At 48.9% G+C, this 9,827-nt stretch overlaps 1 long non-coding RNA gene across 1 annotated transcript; it reads right to left on the bottom strand.

Annotated features, from left to right (window-relative positions):
• Positions 1-1,841: 1,841 nt before the first annotated feature.
• Positions 1,842-6,905, bottom strand: LOC136486750 (uncharacterized). The gene is made up of 3 exons (XR_010766937.1): positions 6,849-6,905; positions 6,426-6,670; positions 1,842-2,114 (listed from the first exon to the last, which is right to left on the bottom strand). It is a non-coding gene; the product is annotated as an uncharacterized lncRNA (long non-coding RNA).
• Positions 6,906-9,827: the final 2,922 nt, after the last annotated feature.

The raw sequence follows: 9,827 nt of genomic DNA, 5'->3' as shown, positions 1-9,827 counted from the left end.
CATACGTAGCATCCAAATAAACACACATACAACGTACGTGTGAAACATATGCAACATCCAGATAAACACACTTGCAACATATGTTCAAAAAGAAACATACCTCTAAAACACTCGAAACATACGCTTGCAACATGCCTCTGAAACAATTACAATATATGCAACATGTGAACATCCACAATCTACTTTTGCAACATCTATGTGAAACAAATGCAACATACATCTAAAACGTCTAAAACACTTGAAACATACATATGCAACATAGGGGAGGGGAAGGCTGGGCCGGTCGATTCCGGCCACCGGGGTGGGGGAGCGGAGCTCGGTCTCCAGGGTGAGAGAGGGTGCCGGGGTGGGGAGGGCGCCGTGCCAGGGTGGGGGAGAGCCGACCACTCCCCTACAACACCGCCGCGCCACCTCCATGGATCTCGCCCCAGTGGGGGAGAGGGCCACCGGATCCGTGGGCGTTGGGCGCTCCCAATGGGTGAGGGCTCCGGGGTGGGTGAGGGCGCGGCCACCGGCCAAGGAAGCAGCCATGGCCGCACATCGGGGTGGGGTAGGGCACGAGCGCGGAAGGGATAAGTATGGGGAGGAGGAAGCGAGGGCGAGCGACACATGAGGGAGTGAGAGGTGGGAGGCCTCTGTCCGAATGGGGATTTGTTTTTTGTTTGGGACCCGCTCCCGAGAGCCGCGTCGGGACCCAGAGTCATGGACGGGCGTCATGATAGGAGCATTATCGTTATGGAAACGAACCACGTTGGTTGATAAGCAAGTTTGAGACCAATTCGGATTCCATCTCAACCACGTGCTGGCTCATGTACGAACCCATAGTGTTGTCCAAGGCCGAAGAGACGACGAAGCTGCCGCCGCTCGTGGTTCTGCTCCGCGCCGGCGCGGTGCTGAAGCCGATCGTGCGCTGGCCACGGCAAGGTTCTGACCGGCGCTGTCCGCAGGCGGTGCTGCAGGATGGTGGAGTGCGGCGCTGCCGCGCACGGCGGGTACGTCGTGGTTGTGGGCGTCGTACGTGGTGATCACGGTGCGCGGGTCGTCGGACGCGTGCTGCACATGCTTGCGGACCGGGCACCCTGCCGTCGTACACTTGTAGTAGCTCCTGTAGACTGTAGTCACAAGACAACATTCACAATGAGTACAAAGTTCACACTTTCAATGGGCGTTCCCTACATCCCAAAGAGAGGGAAAATAAATAAAATGTTTTTTTTTCCAATCCTACCTGGGGTGTGGATTTCCCTTCACCACCTTCTGCCCGTACTTCCTCCACCGAATAGACGTCATCAAAGATGTCGACATCGCTCGCGGCCATGGGCCCAGGGAAAAACCGATGAATCTCATGGTTCAACTTCAACCGGCCGCGTTGCAATCTCATGCTAGAACGGGCCTTGCCTTCGCTGAAGTTGGGCCCGCAAGCCCGAAAGGCCGAAAAAGCACCTAGCTGGCCAGCCCATGCTGTACTTACTCGCGCCGCTGGTCCGATAGCGGCTGCTGCTTCCGCAGTGCACGCGAGGGACTCATTCGTTTGCTGAGTATCCAATCCCGGAGCAGATTTGTTCCACCCCAGGAATAGGAATGAGTGGATCCGTGCCTGTCACACCTTCCCTGCCTGTCACTAATCCCTGCTTGCTGTTCGGTTAGCCAGGGTCTGAAACAGGTTTTGCTTAGGGTACTGAACCAGTTAGGACAAGTGTTGGAGTACTGCAAATACATCTCATGAAATACATTGCAAATACATTGCAGCAAAAATATGCTCTCATACATTGCAGCAAAATAAAATAAATAAAATCTCCCATGTTTTGAAGTTCTTTATCTGCAAGTCTCTCGTCATGCTCTCATACATATAGAGATAATGGGCAGCAACAATAGCAGAGGACCACAGATAATGTGCAGCCACAGATAAAGGACATGCTAGCTACTGCCAAAAGTTACAAAAGGTGCACCAAAAGCCTGTCATGATCTAGTCATGAAATTATAATCTTTTCTCACATAAACCATCACAAAGTGCACAAATCCAAAGCATAATTTAAACCAGTAGATAACTCGTCTAAGCCTACTCAAGTGTCCAGGTACTTTGTCCAATCCAATGTTTCTTGATCATTGCCTCTTCCCTGAAAATGACAGTAAACTTTTTTTTACAAATTACTGAATAATTGAACGAAAATGACTCACAGTATAATCAACCAAAGCATAATTAAATCAATATGTCAGTTTAAAAGCTTTAATTAGTTATGAAACTAATCAGTGCCTTCACAGGCTCTATCCCTATCTCTTGTAGAAAACATGTTCAGTGGGCCTCTGACAGTGCTGCTGCCATTACAGAAATATTAACAGAAGAAAAGGCTACAAAGTAACTTGACGGAAACAACAGAATTGCACGGAAGGTATGAAATTTCAGAGCAAAGGAGTGCACACTGCCACTCTACACCTTTAAGTGAATGTCATGGACCAAGCATCGGCCAATAATTTAACTACTATAGCATACTGGAATGAAAGTCCACTGCAGCAATCACGCTCTGTTCGGCAGGACTTATTTTGGCTTTGGATGATTTGTATAGCTGATTTGTTGTGAGAGAAAAACACTGTTTTCTGGCTGGCTGATTTTGACTGATAAGCTCAAGCGAACAGTGAATGGACACTGAAGCTAGGTTCAGGCATGAAATGTGAAAGTCAACCGATAGAAAAGTGATACCACACAGGTTTATCTGTCAAAAAAAAAGGTACAAATTCAACCATCAAACACGTCGGTCTGCCACAGCTTATATAGGATGAATTACATGCTACTGACTCAAACACCTGCCAAAAGGATATCTCAACAAACCAACTCGCATACGACGTCTATTATCCTAGAGAGCAGACTAAGATGATGAACTCCTGGCAACTCTCTCTCTCTGACTCAGCCACACTGTTTCTCCTTGTGGGCCTTTTGTTTGTGCCTAGAATACTTCACTCCCAAATAAGATAAACTGATGGAACAAATTCCAACTTTCAATTAATACAGATGGTCTGAAAAGCCAAAACCAAGCATGTGTCCAGGATGGGGGCACAAGTTGTCTCGAAATAAAACTAAGTTTCCGTGGGCTGCGGATGGGGTCAAGTAGTGCAAACAAGTATACTTTTCAGGATGTTTCTGAGGATGCATAATATTTCAGTAGAATTATATAAGAACAATAATTCTGTTATGCAAGAATAATGCAAGCAGTGACTTAAACCAAGTAAAACATATTATTTGGTTCCCAATGATTCAAACAAACTAGAAAACACATTCTTCATAATCACAAGGCATTGCTTTCCCCAAGGCCAATATTAGACAGCTAATGTAAGCATCAATTTGAGAAATAACAATAGCATTAAAACCTTCAGTGAAAAGATGACATTAGTTGGGCTACTTCGGAAATGAAGGGAAGCAGCAGCTACTACTTCCTGTCAATATATTCTGAACTAAAAGTTACCGGACAAAATATACAAGGTGCTAGACCAATAATTTGGTGCATTAGCAGAAAAGCATACACTAAGTATCTAAACTACATTGTTTGTCCAAGTTGCATTGTTCTAGCTGATGACTAAACTACACTACTGCTAAACTGAACTACTGACAAAGAAACTAACAGCCAATTGAAAGCATGTAAAGAAACAACTACTCTGCGGCTACTGTAACCAGCCACTGAACTACTGCTACTATCGGCACACAAGTAAAAGCACTGACAACATCCACTGAACTCAGCAAGCAAACAACAGAGCAACAAATAATTTAGCAACGCACACTGCAGGTCAAACAAGAGATAAGATATTTAACTAAACCACTTTGCAAAGGCTAAACTATTGTCACTACCACCAGGTGTGCATACTATGGATGCTACTCTGAATCACATATATGACATAACTAAATTTTAATATTCACATCACAAACGAAAGCACTCTATCTGCAAGAAGCAATGGACAACGAAAGCACAGAACTACGATGTTAATTCAGTATAATATCGCCAATCAAAACCAGCTAGTGGGAGATAATAAAGTGTATCCTGATGGCAGCATGTAATCATATGAGGAACCATCATAAGAATAAATAGTCATAAATAAGGACCTCACTTGTGCTAAGTCCGACACTCAAATCTAAGTGGATAAGATCAATCAAGGGCTGTACAATATTCACACCTACATTTTTTTAGATAAAGTAAAATAATCCGGCTTTCTCATGCTTAGCAAAGATGTGGACTTCTATCATCTTCTACCTTCAGCATATAAACAACCTTCAAGAATATTTTCAGGCGAGCAGAAGAAAGCAGAGCCACATGCTTTGCATTGCACACATACAGACACACTAGTACTAGTACTTGGGGTAATTACAGAGGAGGATACGTACTTGGGGTAATTACAGAGGAGGATACGTACAAAACAAAGCAGACAGCCGTACGAGCATTCTCATGTCAAAGTTCTTCTCCAGATCGAAGAACTGAAGAACACGCCTCTGTCACCTAGGGCAAACTGGAGTAGGATAGATCGGCGCCCACTTCTAACCCTCACGAACTGATCATCATCATCATCACCATCCTACTACCAGGACTCTCAACTAGAACTAGAGACAAGATCCAAAAACCCTAGAGAACCATAGAGGAGGGAGAGAGGACGAGGACGAAGGGGAGAGAGAGGGAATCACCGGCGAGAAGGATGAGGAAGGGGGAGGACGTAGGGTCGCCGCTGCCCCGCGGTCGCCTCGCGCCGCCCTGCCGTCGCCTCCGCTACTCGAGTCGTCGTGTGCTTGCGTCGCTTTCAGGAGCCAGCACCGATCTGGAGGGTAGGAGGTCCGGTTCCGGTCCGGGCCGCGGAGACAGGGAAAAGCGAAGGCAGTTTTGGTTCCATGCCGGGCCTAAACGAACGCGTATTCCAGTGCATATCCGGATTGGAAACAGGCCGCAGCAATCCACCCGGAACGGGCCAATCCGGAACAAACGAACGAGGTCTAAGCGGAATGAGATCCTCTAACTTCAGACAACTAAGGTATAGCAACTCCATTATTTTATCTGTGTGCTGTGCAGTTCTGTAGCAACTCCCGGTTTCGCTTGTGCAACATTGGCTTCTTCTATTCTACTACTGGAATTGCGAGAGCTGCTTGGGCTGGGCAGAGGGCGGGCTCCTTCCTAGCTGGTCTGCACACTGCACTGCGTTCATTCATCAAACACGGGCAGCATTCACAGCAGACGGATCTCTCAATCTGTCGTGGTAGTACACACTATCATCGCCACCAACTAGTACCACTTGCCAGGACGACGCTCTTGAGTTGAGGGAGCTAGCCACATCCTGAGCTCGCACTCTCTGTTTCCATGCAGTGTAAAATCCACAAAAAGTCTCCAAGATCATGAACATCACAAGTCTGACACTCTTACCCGGTGCAAGTGCACCGCACGTTTCATGACTCACCTCTGCGTCTGCCATGGGCCTACCGCCTACCATGATATATTACCAAGTGCCAATAAGGTGATGTCCTTGTAGTGCCAAGTGAGGTGATATACTAGAAGGAACGACTCTTCTCAAGTCTTTCAAGAAACAAAAGAACATCGGCATGCCAATTGCCAGCACCGCCTTTGCCGGGGCTAGGAAAAGGCAGATTGGATTTGGCAAGAGAGAAAGGCATGGTTCACATTTCAGGAGCAACATCAAGAGAGGGACACGAAACTAATTAAGGCCTTGTTTAAATCCAGGGCGTAAAGTTTTGAGGTGTCACATCGAGTGTCAATTAAATATAGACTAAAAAAACAAATTACAAAATGCGTCAGTAATCAACGAGAAGAATTTATTAAGCATAATTAATCCGTCATTAGCACATGTGTACTGTAGCACCACATTATCAAATCATGGACTAATTAGGCTTAAAAGATTCGTCTCGCAAATTAGTCGCAAACTGTGTAATTAGTTATTTTTTTAAGTCTATATTTAATACTCCATGCATGTGTCTAAACATCCAATGTGATAGGGAGTAAACTTTAGGGGATGAACTAATCGAAAATATGTTGGTTCAATTCGCATTTCCAGATTTGCTCTATGCAATCATATATCCGGATAAAGGAATCCAAGAACCTATCATGCAGCAGCACGGAAGATCTATTATGTATCGTCATCATATGTTCAATCATCGTCACCCAATTATGCGCCAAAAATATCAGAGAGATGCTAGCAGCCTAGCACAATTGCATGTTCATGTGACAGCTCTGCTACATGGAGATTATTGGAGATAAAAAAAAGAAAAGTTCAAGTTTCTAACCAAACCTTTTTTAGAACAATGAAAATTTGTACGAAGTGGACCTCTGTACTTGAAATATGATATGATCTTTTACAAAATCATTTGTACACACTTTTTTTCCCCCTCTCGTTATGCTATCATCGCTGGAAGTAAAGAACATCAAACAACAGGAAGGATAATGAACCTTAATCGCAGCGAGGAGCTGATTGAGGACGATCGTGGTGATGAATTGATGATGGATACAACACTCAAAATTGGTTTGAAGAACATCAAGGGGGGCCTCCTTAACTGCAGCAGCAGCAACCATGGATGGATGAGGACGACGATGATGGAAAGACCACCACCGAAACTGGCCAGCCAATTCCCTTCAGACATCAGTTCCGTCCATCCAAGGATACACCTGGAATGCCGGATTGGAGTCCACACTGCCTGCAGCGAAGGCCAAACTGAGATGAGAATTGAGATCCTTACTCTACTCCCAATCCGAAACGGTGGTCATGACAGGGGAGGAGCAGCGAGGGGCTGCGGCTGCGGGCCAGCGACAAAAGGGTGCTGCAGTAGCTGCCCGGCCGTCAGCCGCTTGGCCGGGTTCTTCTGCAGGCAGCACCTAATGAATCCCCTGAACTCAGGCGAGGCGGTGGGCGGTGGCTCAGGCGGATCGGAGTAGCAGATGGCTACCATGAGCGCGGCCCAGTCCCCTTGCTTGCCGAGGTTCTCCCCGAAGGGGAACCTTGTCAGCGCTGTGCCTGTGCAGCAACCGGCAACAGACGCTGATCAGGCAAGCTCCGAAGGCAAGAAGAAGGCCCAGGAAAGGAAGGATCGCCAAGCACGGCCCAAGTCCAGGAGTGTACGCTTCTTCGGCCCAGAGTGGCATCATGAATGAGCCTGTGCGACGTGGGAGTGCGTGGCCCAGAGTGGCCCAGAGGGCGTCGGGTGTGTGCGTGAGTCGCCGTTCGGCTTATATGCCGTGTAGAGGACAAAGCAGAGGGGTATGAACATTGTATGAACTCTACTCCCAAGTAATCGAGATTCGTCCGTGTTCGTCCCGGTGCTCTGCTTCCCTTCCTAAGCTCCGATTCTTCCCTTCCAATCCCGGTTGCTTTCTCCTTCCCTCCGATTGCTGCTAACAATTGGTACTCGGAGCCACCTTCCTCGGCACTACTCTCGCTCTCACCTTGATCTGGGATCGTAACCCCCATCGGCAGCGGATCGCTGAATCCTCACTCCGGTGAGGAATCGCGTGAACCATAGGTCCGATCCGAGGCTGATCCGGTCGGCGTAAATCGAAGGTTGTTGCTCGCCCATCCCTACCCTGGAGCCCCACCAAATAGATCACGACCATTTCACCCGCTTCTGCCGAAATCTGGGAGCCATGGAGCCCAACTTCAAGCTGATGTTGGATGAGATGAAATCCATGCAGACAACCCTCGAAGGCAGCATCGCGGCGGTCAATTTGTCGCTGGGCACCCGCATCGGTGCCGTGGAGCGCACCATCTCCGACCGCTTCGGTCGCCTGGAGGATGCAGCGAAGGTGTTCGACGAATGGAAGCCCACTGTCGACGAGTCCGTGAAGGAACTCCGCGCCGAGATCGGTGCAATCCGCAAGTCTGAGGAGGTCGTCGATCAGATGCGGGAGGAGATGACGGCTTTGCGCAAGACGGTGAGCCGTGCGGCGCTGGATGCAGCTCCAAGCGCTGCGTCTGGCGTCCTGTCTCCGCCTGTGGTGTCCACGGCCGGGGCCTCGTTCGGCGTGCCCTGTCCAGGGGTGGCCACGGCCGGCATGCAGTTCGGCAAGCTACCTTCCGTGATGACCATGACTGGAGCGTCGTGTTCCGTCAAACCTCCTCCAATGGGGTCCGCGGCGGGAGTGTCATTCTCCGCCGGTCCCAAGGTTACTGGCCCGTTGGTTGGGCACGGCGTCGAGCACCATCACCGGGGATTCGAGTTCCAAACTCTGTCCCCGGTCAAGGGTACGCACAGTCACTTCCCTCCCTATACCCATCCTCATCCGCAGTCTCTTCCTCGTCCTACTTTTGCCCTGCGTAGATCATATTCTAGTTCCATGCTGAATACGGGTCAGGATGCTGTGGCGCTGGGGTTGGGAACACATGAGGCACCCGAGCTCTGGGATCCTAACCCATCTAATGACAAACTCCCTAAACTAAATTTTCCCAAATTTGATGGCGAAAACCCACGCCTCTGGCTTCGCAACTGCACTGATTATTTTGAGCAGAAGAAAGCAGAGCCACATGCTTTGCATTGCACACATACAGACACACTAGTACTAGTACCTGGGGTAATTACAGAGGAGGATACGTACAAAACAAAGCAGACAGCCGTACGAGCATTCTCATGTCAAAGTTCTTCTCCAGATCGAAGAACTGAAGAACACGCCTCTGTCACCTAGGGCAAACTGGAGTAGGATAGATCGGCGCCCACTTCTAACCCTCACGAACTGATCATCATCATCATCACCATCCTACTACCATGACTCTCAACTAGAACTAGAGACAAGATCCAAAAACCCTAGAGAACCATAGAGGAGGGAGAGAGGACGAGGACGAAGGGGAGAGAGAGGGAATCACCGGCGAGAAGGATGAGGAAGGGGGAGGACGTAGGGTCGCCGCTGCCCCGCGGTCGCCTCGCGCCGCCCTGCCGTCGCCTCCGCTACTCGAGTCGTCGTGTGCTTGCGTCGCTTTCAGGAGCCAGCACCGATCTGGAGGGTAGGAGGTCCGGTTCCGGTCCGGCCGCGGAGACAGGGAAAAGCGAAGGCAGTTTTGGTTCCATGCCGGGCCTAAACGAACGCGTATTCCAGTGCATATCCGGATTGGAAACAGGCCGCAGCAATCCACCCGGAACGGGCCAATCCGGAACAAACGAACGAGGTCTAAGCGGAATGAGATCCTCTAACTTCAGACAACTAAGGTATAGCAACTCCATTATTTTATCTGTGTGCTGTGCAGTTCTGTAGCAACTCCCGGTTTCGCTTGTGCAACATTGGCTTCTTCTATTCTACTACTGGAATTGCGAGAGCTGCTTGGGCTGGGCAGAGGGCGGGCTCCTTCCTAGCTGGTCTGCACACTGCACTGCGTTCATTCATCAAACACGGGCAGCATTCACAGCAGACGGATCTCTCAATCTGTCGTGGTAGTACACACTATCATCGCCACCAACTAGTACCACTTGCCAGGACGACGCTCTTGAGTTGAGGGAGCTAGCCACATCCTGAGCTCGCACTCTCTGTTTCCATGCAGTGTAAAATCCACAAAAAGTCTCCAAGATCATGAACATCACAAGTCTGACACTCTTACCCGGTGCAAGTGCACCGCACGTTTCATGACTCACCTCTGCGTCTGCCATGGGCCTACCGCCTACCATGATATATTACCAAGTGCCAATAAGGTGATGTCCTTGTAGTGCCAAGTGAGGTGATATACTAGAAGGAACGACTCTTCTCAAGTCTTTCAAGAAACAAAAGAACATCGGCATGCCAATTGCCAGCACCGCCTTTGCCGGGGCTAGGAAAAGGCAGATTGGATTTGGCAAGAGAGAAAGGCATGGTTCACATTTCAGGAGCAACATCAAG

This window comes from Miscanthus floridulus, chromosome 10, assembly GCF_019320115.1.
Source record: "Miscanthus floridulus cultivar M001 chromosome 10, ASM1932011v1, whole genome shotgun sequence".
Classification (NCBI taxonomy): domain Eukaryota; kingdom Viridiplantae; phylum Streptophyta; class Magnoliopsida; order Poales; family Poaceae; genus Miscanthus; species Miscanthus floridulus.
The sequence above is the reverse complement of the archived record's forward strand: the minus strand, read 5'-3'. Positions and strand labels throughout refer to the sequence as shown.